This window comes from Gasterosteus aculeatus, chromosome 15 (assembly GCF_964276395.1).
Source record: "Gasterosteus aculeatus chromosome 15, fGasAcu3.hap1.1, whole genome shotgun sequence".
NCBI lineage: Eukaryota > Metazoa > Chordata > Actinopteri > Perciformes > Gasterosteidae > Gasterosteus > Gasterosteus aculeatus.
Genome location: NC_135703.1, coordinates 16758146 through 16777952, shown reverse-complemented (window position 1 = coordinate 16777952; position 19807 = coordinate 16758146). Strand labels below are relative to the sequence as shown.

The following is a 19807-nucleotide window of genomic DNA, read 5'->3' as shown; positions in this document are numbered from 1 at the left end:
TCCTCTTTCTATCCGATGCCCAGATGCAGAGAAGGCAGCTGCGATGTTCCCGGTTGAAGCCACTGTGTCTAGCATCTGCTGTTGGCAAAAAATAGATATAGAAAATCGGCATCCATCTCTGTCTCTTGCTCCTGCTCTCTTACGCCATTTCTCTCTCTGAAATGCAATGAAAGAAAACCACCGTCCTTTTAGAGAGGAAGGGGTTAAACGGCTACGCGGCTCCTCTTCCACCGAGCTCACTAATAACCACCAATTATTGAACCGTAGATCAGTGTACAAAAAAGAAACATTCTAAAAAGGCCCAGTATTTTAGTCAGGGCGTGTTAGCCCCGAGGCACATAGCTAGCTAGCTAGCTTCTCCACTTGAGAAACCCAAATGAGGTCCCCTCAGATTTGTAATGCCTAAGACATGATACAGAAGTCTCCTGATCAATTTAACAAGCTAAATGTGCCGGGTCGCTGTCTGGCAACCCATCTCATGACTGTCAACAAAGAGGATGACATATAGCCGGCTAGCTAGGGATCTCATTTAAGAGGGCTCGTCAGACACAGCCCTGCTTTGTGCTGAGGTGGAGCCCTCATGAGACCGGGGCTTCGGAGGTGGGAGGAGCGTATCGGCTGACTGTGCCAGGGAAGATGCACCCAAACATGTGGGCTGTGGGAGCCCAGGCTGTAATTAGCGCCCTGAGCTTGACGCCCACACGCCTCGAACGAGACGCCATCCATCCCACCCTCCCCTCTGCAAATAGGCTCCCAGGCGCCTGGGCTATGGTGCACAGACACACATGCACAGACACGCACATGTACAGTATATATACAGTTAGGGCCGGGCCATGTATAGGAAATCAAATACCGTTTTTCACCCAATACCTCCATAACGATATTGAATATTCAAACACAATGAGATAATCATCAGAAATATTTACTTGATGTAAGGACAGATAATATATATATATATATATATATATATATATATATATATATATATATATATATATATATATATAGCCTATATATGTATAGCCTGTACACACAATCAGAAACATACAAAGACACAAAGAGAGATTCAAAATTGCCCTCAAACAACAATGTATGGTTGCTTTTAGCACCAGGGGTTGCTTTGTTACCTTTCTGTTATTTTCTAAAATAAATAAATCAGGCACACGTGAATCTGTCAACCTCTCTGAATTTGGGGATTTATGCTGTACAGCCAAACAATAACGGAATAGAACTGCTCGAGATTGAATAATGTTTCGGCTTTCTTTTAATTTATTCTAAATCATGACAAGCTTGGCAAAAACACTAATATGCCAATATGATTTTTTTTACTGTGGATCAAAATAGAAACCAGAAACCAATCCCAAACACAGTGCAAAAACTGCAGAGAGTCTCCCCATCTCCCCTGGTCGGCGAGAGCAGAACACACTGGTGCGCTGGCTTTTGACCACGGCAATTTTAATCAGTCTTTTTCACACTTCATTGGGAATTCATCGCCGCCTTACCCCTTCAAACATTGTTTGGGAGAGTTATCAGCGGCAGGCAGCACATCCGGTAATTATACATGCAAGGTAACGCTGGGAGCTGTGCTGAATATTTCAGCCAAATGCATGGGCTGCTGAGAGGCACTGGAGGGTACAGCTGCTTCACAATGCCACGTCTATGGCGGCCATGATTGAAGAATGGCGTCTGAGAGTCACATCCAGAAAGTTGTCACTTGCTAAGCCATGTGAAGTGGGCTGGAACGCTAAGTGTAAAGCAACTTCATTTGCATTTCAACAAGTCAATTTTGGAAAAAAGGTTTCCTAATGCAAAGGTCCCCAACCACCGGGCCACTTGGTCTTGGTACCAGGCTGCAGACAGAAAAAAAACCCAGACAAATTGAGGATTTTTTCCATTTAAGTTTTTTCTGAAAAATATTTTATTTTGAAAAAAACGACTGGATTTTTTCCCAATCCCATGTCCTAATCCTTCTTGACAAATTTCAAATTCCAAGCATCATTCAAGCGTTTTTGTGCGCAGCCACTACTACTACCTTCCCCCCGTCGGTTGGTTATTTTGTTGTGTTTATCCCCCACACCTTCAAGACAGGAAATATTGTCAAACATAAAAACAGCCTGTGAGGCAAAAAAGGTTGGGGACCGCTGCCCTAATGTACACTCACTGGCCACTTTATAGGTACACCTTGGTAGTAAAGGGTTGGAGCCCCTTTTATAATTCTTCTGCCATACTTTCAACAAGAGGTTGGAAACATTCTTCAGAGATGTTGGTCCATACACTGTAACAAATTGCTGTAAATTTACGGTGCATTTCGGTATCTTACAGTATGTCATAATAACTGTAACATACAGTTAAATTTCCATCCCTTGCTTGTAAATTAACAGCCAATGTCATGAATAAACAGTTAAAGCTGTCAATTTACAATAATAGCAGACTACCGTAATTCAAATTTGTAGGTTAATGTATGGAAGCCCATGTCAGCCACTGAAAAACAGGTCCTGTAAGTCATCATAATGAGATAGTATCTCATGAGATACGATGATGACTTTGACTTACAGGACATTACTATATGTAGCTGTCACTTTTATTCAAAACGCCCATGGTTTGACATCATTTTATGTGGAGTAATTGGGGTTTAGGTGTCTTGCTCAGGGACACTTCAACTTGGCACAGGGAGCAGCCAGGATTCGAACCGCCAACCTTGTGCTGCACATTTCATTAGCCGGAATGTAAAGATTAGGAATATTTGTATTATTCAAAGTGTTCATTGCCTAAAAGTCATTTGAGTGTTAATCGTGACGGACTGCTCCTGAACGTCACGTGACGTCAGGCGCGTAATCTCAGTTCATCCAGAACACCTGTCAGTTCAACATGGGAGGAGTTTCTCATTGCCTCGTCTCTCCAAGTAACGTTGGTAAGTGTTATTTGCTTGGCATGATTAACATTCTCTTTCCTTACATCTTGTTGTCTTCCTCAACTTTGTAATTTTAATATTTCACTAATGACAGTCTTTCTAAATATTTAATTTTGGTTTGTTTTACAGAGGCACTGGATTAAGGACGCCAGCCGTTTGCTGCGGTCAATTGAAAGTGTTCCATAGCGTATTGTTGCAGTTAGTTTACCTTGTTCCTAATGATTTTATGATTCATTTTTTTATGATTGTATACATGCGGCATATTTTATGTTTTGATCTTGGTTACAAATGCCGAACATTTTTGTCTTTGAGGCATCTAATGAACTCCAACCACTATGACCGAAATGAGTTTGGTTGTCTTTCTTTAATTTGTGGGGAATTAAATGCAAAAGTATACGATTATAAGTAAACGGTAATACTCTGGTATTTATAACACAAAAACAGTAATCGTATGGTAAGAAACTGTAATCCAATATACGACAACATACCGTAAATTACGGTAGGGCACTGTAAATAAAACATGGTATTATACCGTAAAATAACGGTAAATTCCTGGCGTCCCTGCTGCCAGTAAAATACCGTTAATTTACGGTGACATTTTCTAGAGTGTAGTAACATGATGACATCACGCGGTTGCTGCAGATTTGCTGCACAACTATGATGTTAGTCTCCTGTTCAACCACATCCCAAAAGTGCTCTATTGGATTGAGATGTGGTAACCATGGAGTACAGTGAACTCAATGCTTTCATGTTGTTTAAATTCTGACCGGACCATCTGAATGTTGCAGCTGAAATGGACACTCATCAGAACAGGCAACATTTTTCCAAACTTCTATTGTCCAGTTTTGATGAGCCTGTGTGTAGTATCAGTTTCCTGCATTTCTTGGTTCTAACGAGTGGTTATTTGAGTTACTGTTGCCTATCGCCAACCAGTCCCCCCATTCTCCTCTGACCTCTCACATCAACAAGGCATTTTCGTCCACACAACTGCCGCTCGACTAACAGATGGATATTGTCTCTTTCTGGGACCATTCTCTGTAAACCCTAGAGATGGTTGTGCAGGAGAATCCCAGAGGATCAGCTGTTTGTGACGTATTCAACCAGCCCGTCTGGCACCAACAACCATCCACATTCAGAGTCACTTAGATCCCCTTTCTTCCCCATTCTGATGCTCCGATTGAACATCATCAAGTTGTCTTGACCACGTCTACATGCTAGAATGCATTGAGTTGCGGCCATGTGATTGGCTGATTGGCAAGTTTTGTTGACGAAACAAGCAATTGAACAGGTGTACCTAATGAAGTGGTGAATGAATAAAGGAAGGGGAAAAAAACAAACATGGTTGCTTTGCAGAGATAGAGAAGCAAAATCAAAAGGCTTCCAAAAAGATCGAGGGCAACATATTCTGACATAGCCTAGACTATGATCTATATTTCATGCCATCAGAACATCAAAATAAGTGTTCATATGCTTTAAAAAGCCATTTACGGTGCAGTACTGTACATTGCGAGCACTGCATAATATCACAGTAAGAGAGAACAGTATCGTGCATGCAATTGCCCCATATCTACTCCCTGTCATTGAATTGGCTTTGGAAGGAGATAATGAGGAGTAGAGGGTTCGGAGAGGAATCATTATTTTACCCAAGGCGGGGGTTGCTTCTTACCAGGGTCTGTAGGGCGCCTTCCCCGAGCTAATGTGGAGAAATGGAAACAGATGGAACACATGACTATTTGATCTGCAAAGAGCTCTTGGTGAGCTTTGTAGTAACTGAACTAGACTGCTTACAGGCAAGAGAGGGGGTTGTATACGTATGTGGGGGTGTGCATGTGTGTGCTGAGGGAAGTGTGTGAATGTGCCTCGTGCGGGTGGCTATTGTTTGTGTGTGGATGTGTGTTTGTCCATCTGTTCTCGTGGGTTCGTGCTCCTCTAACATCAAAAGGATTGGTTTCACACAACAAGCGTACGGACTCCTAATTAGGATTGAGCAATGCTCGGTACAGGTAGAAGACGCAGCAGCTGCTTTTGGTTTTGTGCTGAAAGCTTTGAGTGCTGCTTGCTGCAAACCACCTTGCCACACTTCCCGATTAAAGGGACCGTTTACTTTTTGGGTTTGTTATATAGGTCCATTATATTGGAGAGAAAGCAGAGATCTCTATGGCCGGTATCTCTAAAACTAGGCCTCTCGCATCTAAGAAATTATTAGTCACTACAGGTAAGCGGTAAAATAGGGTATGCTTAATTTTGGAGTGAGCTATCCCTTTTGATTTGATTACTGCAGCGCTCTACCTGTGAGCTGGATGATTTTGTGTGTGTGACGTGCTCTCCATTCTGAAATGTTCATTCACAGATGCACTCAGCGTGTAGCTCTCATCTACTCCACACATGCTGTGTGTGCATATTCTGTATCTGTGCCTGTGCCTGTTTTTGGGTGGACACTGTTCCAGGTGTCCACCCAAAAACAGCATTGCAGTTGTTCAAAATATATGTAAACGCAACATACTAAAGAATATGGCTCCAGACTGCACAATGCACCGTGGAGAGCACACTAGTCAGGTTGTGTATTATTCTATTGATCTTGCTGCAATGCCGGTGCCTCCATGCCTCTCTGCACAGTATTCACAGATGCTGCAGCACTCCCATTTATTAGCGCTGTGTGGATTGGCCTCACACACCGACATCAAACTACTGTAAGCACACATACACACACAAGCGCACACACAGTCACGGAATGGGGTACATTATCACATGTGGCTCCCTGTTAGGTGAGCTTGGGGGACGTGACTGGCTGATGTGTGTGTGTGTGTGTGTGTGTGTGTGTGTGTGTGCGTTACACCTGTCAACAGGACTCCATAGGCTGTGTGCTGATGCTATCTGACATCCTCGCTGCCATGGAAGGGCGTGTGTGTCTGTGAGTGTGTGTCTGTGTTTTTTAGTGACCGTTTGTATGAGTCATTGTTATGCCCCCACTGCTATTTTCCCCAGAGGATCCTCTATAGTCTGACTGGTGGTTTCGGTGTGTGTTTTAGTGGGTTTTGTCTGGCTGTGTGTTGAGACCCTATTAACAGTTGGCCCCTTACTCACATAGTAAACAAACACATTGGACCAGCAACATTTCATGTGATATGGTCTCTCCTAGTCCTTGAACCACATTCAGAAATGCAATGTGCTGAGGATCTCACACTCTGTAAAATAACAATCTGCTTTAATTTACGGGAAGGATATGCGGTTACTTTGATCTACCAAGTTGGACTTACACCCACAGATGACATGTAGCAGTCTGCATTGAACAGACATGATGCTCAAACTGGGATGAAAATGGCTTGCGCATAATATCACAATCTTCCTCATACAATGAGGTGGGCGGCTGACATTCAGCTTGTGAGAGTATGTGCCATCTCGCCGATGAGCTTAGGGAGGGGGGGTGTTCGGTGCCTGTTATGCAAGATGGAAATGAGTTTGCCACGCTTTGCTGTAGCCAAGCTATTTTGGAACGGCTCACATCAGAAAACGCTGGGCCGAGCGGGAAAATTAGGTCATTTACAAGATCAGGGCAGCAGGTTCTTTCAGGAGGCGAGCCTTGGCGACGGCTAAGACTAAAGAGCTAAAATGTGTAGCGCCATTTATTCAGGGCAGGTGGTAAAGAAATTTGTAGTTAAATGAACAAGATGCGTAAGGTTGACACGACGTATTCATGGAGACCTGACAATTACCTGAACACATCGCAGCCATGGAAGAGACGCAGGGATGCTTAGCTAAGCAGTGCGTAGCTTCGAATGCCTCCTGCATCTTGTAGCAGATCCCACTGCACACCATGACTTTCTTGTCTGAATGCAGAAACTGATGCTGACACAAAGGAGGGGGGCTGATTTATTATGCATTGGGCACAGTTGGTGAGGGGGGATAAAATATGATGGCATCCTTCTTGTTAACAACAAATATGTGATCCATCCGTCTTGTTAACCGCTGATCTGAGATCAAGAAGTGAAGGTGAAGCTTCCCAGAAGGATTTTTTTTGGAGAGGCAGTCAGGACCCGAGCGAGACAATCGACGACCAGAAGGTACAAAGGGAAGAGAGTAAAGTAGCCATGTTGTGTAGCAGAACACCTATGTGGTTTAGCTACACTGCAGATAGGCGATTCACGTTGCAGCCATTGTAGATGTAAATTCAACCTAGTTAGCCTGAAGCACACAGCGTAGGTGTCCAGCGGGGGTGTTGGTGTGTGTTCCCAACATTCCTTTTACAAGTAGGAAAAAAGAGCTGAATTTACATAGATTCATATACAATCCCTCACTGATGAGTTGTAACCATAAAAACCACCAACCATTTTCTTTTGAACTCCTCAAATGACCACGGCAAACAGGTTTGTATCAGTTCTACGCTCATTCGACTTCTGTGCGCACGTCCTTTGGCAGACCAGCGCAGGAGAGGTCGTAAAGAGACAGGAGGAGAGGGACGTGCTTGGATAAAGGCAAAGGGCAGACAGGGTGAGGGTACATCCGGAGAGACACAACGCCGTGTGTTGGTAGGAAGGCCCTGAGGTGCCTTGTCAGCGGTTTCAGGGGCCCGTGTCTGAGGAGGCCTCCAGGTAGCACGTGAGCTGCCCTAGTTTGAGGAGCGGTGTCTCTGTGTGCTAACGCACACCGCTAAAAAACACACACGCATAAAGACTAAACACACATCATTTTTTATCACATTGGTGATAGCCAAAGTAAGTTGGCTCAATCAAATTCAGTGTTAAGTGAAATCATAAGCTTGATTTATTGTTTTTTTTACATATTTATATTTGTCCATCAGCTGCACATTGCATCTCTGTCAAAAACAGGATACCTACTGTCCAACAGGATGGATTTGACTCAAATGTACATAAAAGAACGACTACTTATTTAAATCAAAATGGCTTATTGGTCGAATGCTCCAAGTGTCTGAAAGCTGAGCTAGATAAAGCAAGCTGTGAGCACTGCGTGGTCAAAACTGAAAATCCAATCATTGTTTCCCAAACAAAAGCCGCCTGTTCACAAAACACAGTTATTGATCTGTGCTGTGTGTGTGTGTCAATATTTATGCATCCATGTCTGTTAACTGTTGCCTAAACTTTCATGTTTGCATGCATGTGTAAACTATCCCCGCCTGCATTGCCGCACTTGGCACCCTGCGTGTGTGTGTGTGTGTGTGTGTGTGCGCGTTGGATGAGCCGTCAGTCCTAAAGAGGGGCTACGCTGCTGTCATGCGATGACACCTCTTATTTGCTGCTATCCTGTGAAGCGGAGCTGAAGGCAGAGGTCAGGCCACCCTCACGGAGACACTGCTGCTCAGAGCACATCATGTCTGCCTGCCTGCCTCCCCACACCGTAGGAGAGGCACAGCCCACCGCACACACACACACACACACACACACACACGCATATAGACCAATACCCATGCTTATTAATATACACGGACACACAGATTCACTCATCCTTATTCACAGTAGCCGTGTTTATTTAGATAAGCCCCTCCCCCCCTATTCTGTCAGGCTGTCAGAGAGAAGCCAACAGAAATACAGTATGTTTTAGAAAGATATATAGGACAACAAAGTAGTAAAAACATGTTAAAAAGACAAAGATAGAAGCTACAGCTCACAGTGTAACGGTGGGTCACCACATCGCCTGGCTGAGACAGAAGACAATCGCATTGAGAAGCAATGCAGTTCCTCTGTATTCAGGATCATTCAAATACAATCAGCATACTAGCGTAGCATAGACGCGCTGACACTAGTTAACGATGTGCTAATATACTCTGCTAATGTTAGCTCCGCAGGTTTCTTATATATGGAAACATAACGTTTGAGAAAAGCGTATCTCCTTCTACCCTCTCCATGTAAGCTGCATTGTTGTTACAACGTTTGATCAAACCAGCCTGAACATGAGGAAAACCTTAAACCACTGCGCAACAGCCTATGCAGCAGAGCGCGACCGAGTCCAGACCGAGTCCAGACCGAGTCCAGACCGAGTCCAGACCCGTGCCGATGCTTTTTTGTTTCCATTAGCGACTGGACAGTTAGCTGTACTTCGTTTCCAGTACGCCTCAACTAAAGCTATTGAGTAAACTAGAAACTGACTCAAAAACTTACTGTCTACAACAATAAATCATTTGTGTCCCCATTGAAATGAGGCTGGGCGATGACACAATGAGATAATGAATGGTCTTTGAACACAATCATACCATGATTCAAATCACATCTCAAGATATCGGGATATATATATATGCTGTTGAAGACGTTAGAAATGTTAATTCATACATGTCAACAAATCTCATGAATAAATATAGACATGTACATGTCTAACTACTGCAGGAAAGTTACTTTGATGAGAGAAAGTAGTAGGACTCAGGCAGACTTTCATAAATTTAAACAGTACTTTAACACCTGAATACATCGCATGATCATTTCTATCAATTCTTTTACTGGACAGTGGAAAACTGCGAGGGTTGGGACACCGTTACGTTATGTTGTTAAGTACGAGACGCACTATATTTTGGGCACCTCCCCCTGCCCCAGGTAGAAACCATTCATTCATTCTATTGTGCAGAAGCCAGGATCCAGCCTGCATATGAGGACACCTAAAATACTCCTGCTCAATGCAACGCTAGAGACAATAGTCATCGTCCCCACACATCCTCCCTACCCCCTCCTCCTCGCCACTGTAGGCCGTCCATTCGTCTCAGCCTGTGTCACATGCCGTCATCAATTACCCATTAGACAGTGTAATATTCCCCCAATATTGCCGGCGTGCGACTGGGAGATTTTAAAGTGATCAAAACCGACAAATGTGATTTACAGAGCTAGCATAAGTAAGGAGATTGTGCCCTCCCTGATTGCCCTGTTGAATAATGGATGCGTGTTTGGTAATCATTTTCCAATATCACACCACTTTCCCCTAGACTGGCCTAGCAGTCCTCGTCTTATTTCTGTTCTTTCCTCTCTTCAGATCGGAAGATACACTTTCATACGCTGGAGTCCTCTGAAACAACAATGGGAGGCGTCAGATTCTTTGTCTCCTTGATCCAAAGTATCTGGGGACTTTCTTGACATTCAGTAGGGACTCTACAGTGATAGCGTCATCGCTGAGGAGGCGAGTGTTGTTAAAACCAATTGTAGGCTGAGTCATCTTGTCATCGTTGGGAGGGAGAACATCTCAACAAGTGCAAATCATGTACTTAATTCTTTCCAAAAGGTTGATGTAAAATGAGCAGACAAAAGTTTAAATCTTCTTTTAACATTAGCACGAGACAAATGGGATAAAAAAAGTTCCCTCGCAGCTTATTATTGATCGACTTTCAGGCTGATGGATGTGAGGTTTATCCTTCTAAACAGGCTGGAATGATTGTGTGTGATAGGTCTTCCTGACGGTGTGCGCATGGCTGGTGTGCGTATCGGCTGGTGGATCTGTTTTTGGTAAGGCCAGCCAATTAGTTTCAGTAAACATTCCAGTATGATTCAATTCAAAAAACGCATTATTACTTTGCAGTTCAAAATTTCACATTTACTGCATAACAGTTAACATAATAGGGACATCTTATTCAACAATTCAGTATATCAATGAATATATAAATATAACTATAAATATATAGTTATATACGAAACAATATTCAGAATACAATAACTACCATAACTACAATGAACTATCTTGGATCAAATGTGCTGTTTTCATCCACGTCCTGGTTGTGTGTACTGCAGTCCTGTGCGTCTCACCTGGGTAGCGATGTTAACACGGCGACGTAATGCGCGCGGTGTCCGAATATACGGGGTTAGCACGTAGCTAACTATCTAGCTAATCATCCCGGTGGAGAAGTCTCTACAGAAGCCTCGGCTTCCCTTTCACGCCGGTCCGTCGTCTGATCGCGAGGTCCGGCTGATCTGAGTCCACCTGTTTCACCTCTAGTTCCTGCGCGAGTCAAGCGGCTCTTTGAGGAGAGAATGACGAGAGACTCACCCTGACGTAGGGTGGCGAAGGGCTGCTCCCAAATCTCAATGTATTTTAGGGTGCTAAAATTATAATGTCACTCATTAACTTTAAAGGCTCTAAAGTGTCGGCCTGTGCCGGACTATCGGCCGTAGCGTCCATCTCCGTCGCTCAAGGTGAGGCCACGCCTCATCGCCCTCAAAGGACCAGCCGCCACTGTTGATTGGTATTTCTGTAGTTCAGTAAACTCTGTTATACCTTAAAGATATTTTTTTTGTGTGTATTTGTGTCGTGGTGACAATAAATGTATATATAGCCAAGCGCTTGCCTTCAAAATGATTTACTCGTAAGTAGGGCTGTGCGTTATGGCCAAATATCTATATCCCGGTATTTAGAAAGATTCTGACGGTATGACGATATGTGACGTATTCCTTTTTCAAGTAAACACATTAATTCATTGACAACTTGCTCGCAACCGGCCGCCAAGTTAGCTTGTTAGCGTGTTAGCTTGTTAGCTCGTTAGCTTGTTAGCGTGTTAGCTTGTTGTGGCTGCTACTGTTGCCACCAGAGGCTTGACAGACTTTGCAATAAATGGTTTAGTGACCTAACTTACGTTGGATTTTTCAAAACCAAAACCCTCCAAACACACACAGCTCCTCTCTTGGCCACAAGTTGTGTTGGTGCATCTCTGGTCGTTGTTTCTCCTGTAGCTCTTTTCATGTAGCAACAGAGTTTCTTGCTGCCGTAATTTTTATAAATATACAATTATTAGTGTTACTAATTGTTTGTGTGTCACAAGCTGTTGTGTCGTGGTGTTTTACCCTGTTAAAGAGTGTTTGTTGTGGGTTTTTCAATGTTGTTATAAAGTTATTACCATGACTCAATCTCAATACACGTTAGACGAGTAGCTCCGGCCGCTGGATGCTCCGCGATGACGTGTAGGAATAAAATCTAATGCCTGCCAAAGAGCAACGTCTATGTAGCTCAGTGATTATTAATCATTTATTGATGTCAATAATTTAGTTTCACACTTGCTATTAACCAAATACTCCCCTTGCCGTTTCCAACACCTGCTCGTGCATGTACCTTCCCTTCTTGTCACGGTTTGCGTCCACAATCTTCAGTTCATACTAAATGTAGCACCAAAACCCATTGTAATCGCATGACAAAACACAAACAGTCTCAAGGTCAGGGCTGATCATGTTGGAGCAGCGCTCCCTCCAGTTGCTCCTATGCTCTTCGTAGCGGTCCTGGGAATGGGCCAAACCAGGTCATGAAAACCCTTATTTACAGCTAGCTGGCTGGCTGTGTGAAGTAGGTCACGGCAACTCCTGAAATGGAACGAACCTGGCTAGCACCGTTTAATACTTTCTTTGAATGCTCGCTCCCTCACAATGGCACCTGAGGGAAAGACACAGATCGACGTACTCTACCCTTCACCTTAACAAGTCTCCACCCTACTGTAAACGTGTCTGCACCCAGTGGAAATCCGGCTTTCACCTGACGAAAGCAAACATAGCCTCCAAACACTAACTTCAAAGCCTGCTTGGGCAGAGGTTTAGCTACTAATACCATTGGGAGGATTCAAAGAGTAGTGACCACCATATCTAATGTGTAACAACGAAATCCCCATGAGGCAGGGTGGCACCTTACAGTAAATGATCCCAGTGGGCTCCAGGTGAGGCAGCGTAATATACAGCTACGAAGATCTAATGTGGCACTCTGAGCTCATCATCTTGTGCTCGGACGTTTGCTACCTCTACAGCGTGTCTGATCGTGGTGGATAGGTGCGGGGCCCGAGGTGTAAGTGAGCGCTGTCCCAAGAGGTGATGGATGCCTGTGGGAGGCTGTTATGCCACAAGGTGAAAATGTCCATTAATCAGCCCCACTTCCTCCATTGCCGAGGCTTTCCCATTACCAGCGCGCTCCAAGCAGGCTGATTGGTTTTTAATTGGCCTGCCCGCCAGGAGATAGATCATGTTTTCCCTGAGGAAAGGCACGAAAGTGTGTGTGTGTGTGTGTGTGTGTGTGTGTGTGTATGTGTGTGCGTGTGGGGGGGGGGCACCCGCGCTCTCAGGAGGGATACCCACATTGAGATTGTCTCTATACGCCTATCTAACAAGAAGGATGAAGAACAAGGTCCGGGTGGTCACCTGTCACAGGCAATATTACTGCTTTTGCCGGTGTAAAAAAATTCTGTGGTGACATGACAGCTACCAATTATCTAAGTAATTATACAAGCACTTCCTTCTACATATGAGAATGAAACTGGCAGCTCTTTAAACTACATCTTAACCCCATCCCCCTGGTTGTGAAGTAGTCTTGTGGCGTTAATCTGTATTGGAATTTTGCCTTGTTTCACCTGGTCCCTGTCCAGACTGACATTTCAGTCTTCAAATTCAGTTTTTGCAAAAGGAAAACAGCTAAAGCTAAGCTGCCGAAAAAATAAAATAAAAATCAGTGATGAATGTGCCATAATGAGCAGCCTGTAGCAGCAAGTGAGCAGGGATGCATGTGTGAAGGACACAAGAGCAGCTACATCTTTCACTTAGTAGACGTCCGTATTGACGTTGTGTCTGCTCAAATAGATCAATTCCCTCTCCGCCCTCGACTGACCACGTCATGGAGGCTGATTGGAGGGACACATTGATTCCCTGTGGTATCTTCCCACAAAAACACAAGGATACAGGTTCAAGACGCAACCGCAGGCTGACACATCTGGCCTTTGTACAACTTAGAAGAGAGAAAATGTACAGATGAGGAATTAATGTCTGAGAGAAAATGAAAAACAACCCCAGCTGCTGCTACAATTGTTTTTTTGTGTGTTTGTGTGCTATGATTCATCATAAGCAGAGGGAGCAGACAGCGTCCGTGGTGTCAGGAAGATACATTGTGTAAGTGTGCCACAGCCTGGCGTTGGGGGTCGGTTATGTTAGAGGGCCGGCTTGTGAAGCCTTCACAGCAGGGACACGGGCCGGTCTGCACGGGGAGGGGAGGTACGCTCCTCTTGTGGAGTTGGAGGCAGCACGGACTGCTGGGCGCTGCACCCAGTGCACCAGGCGCTGGTATGTTGACTGACCGGCACAAATAGTTGTGCAAAGTTGGTGAAATACAATTTACAACGCATTGTTTTTGCAATGTATAATTGTTGCATTAACCATATATATCCATTTCTCATTTGAACAACTTTTCTCCCTGGATTGACATTCATACTCCCGATTCCCGACATGAGGGTCAGTAGATGCTTGTTTTTCAAATTCCTGATCCTACCGCATGCAAGACTTAAAAAAAAAAGAGTTTACCGGCATCGTGACATGGATTCAATGATTCCCCTAACAACGTGCTCACGTGTGCGTGCACGTGTCGGTTTGTGCTCATTGGGACGGAACTCCTCCGTGCGCACAGATCGGTAGATGATTAGGTGAACATCGGTAGGTGAACATTAAAAAAAAAGGGCAAGATGCCAGTTGGGTAGGGAGGGGGGGGGGTGATGTTTATTCATATATAGATCCATATATGCAGGTATGTTTTTAACATTTGTTATGTCAATGCACAGCGTGTACATCAGTGAGTGTGCTTGCAGTAGCGACCACTGCAGTCGAGCACACGGTCTGAAAGCAGAGTCATGCTATAGCAGGGCATGGCTCAGACATGCCGAGAACAGCGCTTGATTGTGTTGATGTGTGATCCCCCCATTCAATATGGAGGCTAATATTACCCCCCCCCCACACACACACACACACACACGCGCGTGCACACGCTCACACACACCCCTGCCAACTGCATGCAGGGGGTCCCCAGGAGGATTTTGGCAGGAGGAGGAATATGGGACATAGAGCATCTCTCATGCAAGGCTGGAGTAAAGCCCCCCCCCCTCCCCGCCACCACCTCGCAGATTTTTTGTCACGTTGAAATACCACATTTAGACACAATAATCATAAAAAATACTTAAACACAGAGACTCTGAGAATAGCATATTCTGTCACACATTACAGTACATTTCCATGTTGCTTCCCCCTCCAGCTCTGACTAGACTGTTATAATTACGAGGGGCTTCTTTCACTTTGACACCAAGAGAGAACCAAGCGGCACAGAGAAAAGATGAGAAGGAGGGGGGGGGGGGGGGGGGGTTCCCGCAATGTTGGTCGCAGCCTGAGCTGGCTAGCGTGCTTTCCCTCTATAATTTAATCACATTCAGCTGTCTCCCTGTCCTCGCTCAGCAAAGCACATCAGGCACCACGGTGGCACGCACGCGCACAGACACACTGGCACACACCAACGCCGGCCAGATGTTTCCTTCCTCTTGCAGCGATAGGAACCTCCCAAAGAGCACAACTTCCATAAGTGCTTCAATAAAGTGACACAAACTGCCATCTCCAAACAAATCTACGACTACAAGGTGCACACTCCGACCATGCCGGGATCATTTCTATGTTACAACCCCTCAAATATCCCTGGATTCGCTGAAATATTGTCTCTCTTATTTGTTGACATGAAAAACACTCATTTCTGACACACTTTGGGAAAGGGAGAGGGGACACAAGCAGATCACTTTGAATCGTAACGTTTGTCTTGACGGGATGAAAGACATCGCAGCGCACCTGCTCTGTCACCCACGAGAGCACCAGCAGGGACATCTGTCTTTTTCTGACATTTAAATCACAAGAAATACTGTGAGTTAGATGAAATATACATCGTGTGACTCTTGCACGTGTGTGTGTGTGCTTTTGTTTATATGCATGCAACTCCATCAGAGGGTTTACTGTATTTAAAGTTGGGAAGTAGAGCGCTCTTCCCACTTCAAATCCCCTGTTTTCCCTCCCCTAGTTACTCTTCTCGGTCTCCACCTCCTCTACTCCTAATTGTTTTCTGGCAGTCACAGCGCCTCGGTGTCCTCGCCACCCCCTGGACCTCCGACTGACACAAACACAACACATCGCTCTCCACGAGAGACTCATTTCACCAGACTGAAGCCCTTCAGGAACAACCACAGCAAATAAAACCATTTCAACCCGTATTTCATTTTTTTTTATAATAACAACAATACACTGTTTGATTGACCTGCCAAACAAATACATATTGATGAAAACTGCTGCAGAAGACCATCCCGTTCCCCAACGCAAAGGAAGTTTTCAGTGCAGCATTATTTACAGCCGGAACACAAAACTTATAGCATGAATTTTAAATGAGTGCCCACATTTAACCGATACTTCTGCACGCTTCTTCATGAAATCACACTGCATTCAAGAGGGAAGCCCTTGTTCCTTTCCAATAGCCATTAACAAAGGTAAAAGCGACGTGCCATGTACACAATATTAGACCCACCAGAGCAACTCGACTGGTAAAAATAAAGCAACCAAATCACCGCAGCCCACCAGTACTTTTTCTTACTTAAGTCACTGCACCAGTAACACGGCATCACATGACTTTACCCTAAACAACTAGCAAAAATAGACTACAACACAAACTGTGTCCAGTTAAGAATTACAATTTGTTGATCCGAAATATTCCATCACACCACTCAAATATTTTCATTGCTAGATAGTCGGGGTACATTATATCATAAACCAAAGCAAAGGCATAAGATGTACTAAACAAGTCAAAGTTACCTACCAACTGCAGTCTTCGCTTTAAACTTTCCCTCACGCTCTCCAGAATGCGCTCCCTCTCCTTCCTCCAGCCTTTCCTCCACTTCTCTCCCAATTCACTTAGTGTATTCACTGTAAACTTCTGCTCTCCTCCTGCATGCAAATCATTTTTACGACTTGAGAGATGACTGGGAATGAGGGAAGGAGGAAGAGCGATAGGGAGAAAGGATGACAGAGGGGTGGAGGAGTGGAGATAATGGTTGGAAGGCAGGCGACCAATGGGCCGGGAGCCTAATGGAAAAGGGGAATCAGGACACACCAATGAGGCGCAGCCTGGAGAGAGAGAGAGAGAGAGAGCAGGAGGGAGAGGGGGAGAGAAAGAGAGAGAGAGAGCGTGGAGGAAACGGGCGAGGGAAGCAGGGATGGCGAGAGCACAGTCGGGAGGAGACGCTTTAACGCAGAAAGACACTGAGGCAGAGAGAGAGCAATAGAGAGATAGAGGGTGTGCACGGTATGTGGAGGGAGGCGAGCATCCCGAGCAAGATGGAGAGAGTGCACATCAGAGAGGAGGCAGGGGAGAAAAGAAACGCACAAAGAGAGAGAGAACAGGGGAGGCAGAGAGAGGAGGGAATGAAAGAAGGAAAGAAACTGACTTACCCGGCTACTGGCATCCTTCACACGCCGCCTCGCAGACTCCGCACACACACATATGCACACGCACCCACCCGGCGATACAGGCACACGCCGCGCCGCCGCCGAGACTAACCAAAAGCAAAACAACAAAGGAGAAGACTGCCAAAGCCGACTGGTATACCCTAAAGCAATCGTGCTTGTGTGTGTGTGTGTGTGTGTGTGTGTGTTTTTGAGAGTCAGGGAGAGAGGGTGGGAGTGTGTATGAGCATGTGTTTGTGCTGGGAGGCGAGGGAGACAATTGAAGGGAGCTTAAATGCTCTCTCTCCTGTCTCAGTCCTACAATCTGAACTGGTTTCCTCCTGTCGCTGTGTTTCTTTCTCCCTCTATCTGTGTATCTCTCGCCCTCTGTACATTGTGCATGTATGTCCTCTTGCAACACTCATTACGCTCTCTCTCTCTCTGCCCTCCCTTCCCCTTCTCCCTCTTATACATTTATTCAGGGCTGCAGACTGTCTGCTCCGAGAGTCAGTTCTTCCCACGGGCCCCGGGTAGAGATGGAGGGAGGAGAGAGAAGGGAGGAGGGACGGGCATGGGGGGGTGATAGTGAGCCATGTGGAACATGTGCAGTGCATTCATTTCAAATGGGAGAGACTTTGTGGAGAGAATTTGTGGCTTTAAAAAGGCGAAAATGAGCCGGTTGACTGCACGTTACGTGGCCTGGGATCATCCAGAGAGCCGAGAAAGATGCAGGATGCAAAGGAAAAGGAAGTCTCTGGCTGATCGCTGCCTTGATTAACACTTGTTCCCCCCCCCATTCCAGGCTTCAGGGCTGGCTGAGCACCAGAATTAAGAGCGCAGAAGATGAATGAGTATTGAAACAGGCTAGTTGCGACCATGTGTTCAGTGATGAGCACTAGTGATGCCCCGCTCCCAAGCATGAGACACTATTTACATCATCATGTTCGAACCATAAACAGGGTGACATTCTGCACACTCTCGAGTGGATGATAATGGAAATAACAATCATGATTTCCAAATTTACCCAGATGTGCAATCACACAGAATGCTAATTTCATTCCTGAAGACATCATCACAATGAGATAAATTAGGTGCATTTCTTACTGGAAATGAGGTGCTAATTCATTGATTTTCCACCAGCGAGGGCAGACTCTCATTCTCACAAAAATGTATATATCTACAAAAACATTCACACAGACACAGGCCTATAAGAGCTGTGCTCCTCATATCTGGTATACGTGTTTATGAGAACAGTAAACAAATCAAATGGCATACAGCGGTATTTTACAGAACCAACAAGCCCTGCCGCTCTCTCCAACAATGCTGCCAGGCAATGGAGGAAGGCATAAGTACTCTGGTGGGTTGGGACACAGATGCCTTCGGGGCATTTAGTATGAGCAATTTCAAATTCTTAGTTGACTATGTTAATGCCAATCAAGCAAGATGAATTTACCTCACACCCATAAACAAATAAACAAAAGGGGAGAATGTGCCTGAATAAGGAAACACCAGTAATTTGAGGACTCATCACAAATTAGGAACATTAGTTTTAAATCAATGTTTAAGTAGCATTATGATACTCACTCATGTATCAGCATGGAACCAAAGGTCTCTCGCAATGATACAGCAGAACCAAGCTGACTGGATGGGAAAGGGTTCCCTCTGCTGAAAATGTATTACAGTGAACCAGGCTGATGTTAAAATGGCTGCAGAAAACTCTGCACTGCTTTTTTTTTGTTCTGCTAAACTCATTTAAATACATGTGTTTTAATATCAGTTTAAACCCTTAAAGCCAATACTAGCTTGAAGCCTAAACTAGCTCAAGCCCCGAAATACAAAAACTGCGGCCAACTCAGCATGCACTTGATATTAAGTGCACCTATATGCTACATGACATATGCAGCATTCAACATGTCACAAAATGGAATAAAAGCTATTTAATCAAAGGTTCAGGACAACGATTAAAGTATGTGTGTACAGGACCTAACTGAGTAAACAGTAAATGAAACATGTTAATGGTACAAATTTAGAGATTTCTGAAAATAAAAGGACTTTTATTTTGGAGACATTTTTACAGTAAAATATTTTATTCTCAGTATCATAGTAGTTATATCGGTCGTTAACACATGTATGTTAGTCTTTGTCTGGAATTATTAATACAAATAATGTTATTGCAGTTCAAATATGGAAAAATTGTATTTTTTAACTTGCTAGCTTTTCCTTTTTTTTACTGTGTTTACTGGAAAAGAGTAGTCATAAGATGTCCAGAATTATTGATTAAATAGCTTTTATTCCGGTTACATGTTTAATACCGTAGATGTGAGCATATACTGTAGGTGCACTTAATATCAAGTGTTCACCGCAGTAAAACTAGCTTAAACATTACATCCAAAACTAGCTTTATACCTTAAAACCCAAACTAACTCAAACCCTGAAAGCCCAAACTGGTTCATTCACATTGAAACTAGCTAAAACCCTTAAAGCCAAAACCAGTTAAAACCCTTAAATTCAAAACTAGCTTAAACATTACATCTAAAACAAGCTGAAAAGGACATGCTGCTTTTCTCTCCCCCCCTTCAGCATCGATATCAGAACATTTGTTAATGCTTGGCCTGTTTGCTTTTTACGTTTGAATTTCTGTTAAAAAAAGATTTGCAACGTTTACCACTGTTAAGACTAAAATACCAGGACATAACTTGCCACGTCACGAGGG

At 44.4% G+C, this 19807-nt stretch overlaps 1 protein-coding gene across 7 annotated transcripts in view; it reads right to left on the bottom strand.

Moving 5' to 3' along the window:
* myt1lb (myelin transcription factor 1-like, b) overlaps nucleotides 1–17239 on the bottom strand; it is a 79829-nt gene extending 62590 nt beyond the window's left edge. For 5 of the 7 annotated variants that reach the window (XM_078089013.1, XM_078089009.1, XM_078089015.1 and 2 more), the window contains exon 1: nucleotides 16469–16639. The gene's annotated coding sequence lies outside the window, so the exon portion shown is untranslated. Of the gene's footprint in view, nucleotides 1–16468; nucleotides 16640–17100 lie in introns of those variants that run through there. The other 2 variants (XM_078089010.1, XM_078089011.1) reach the window with 2 other exon arrangements.
* Between the last annotated feature and the right edge of the window lie 2568 nt (nucleotides 17240–19807).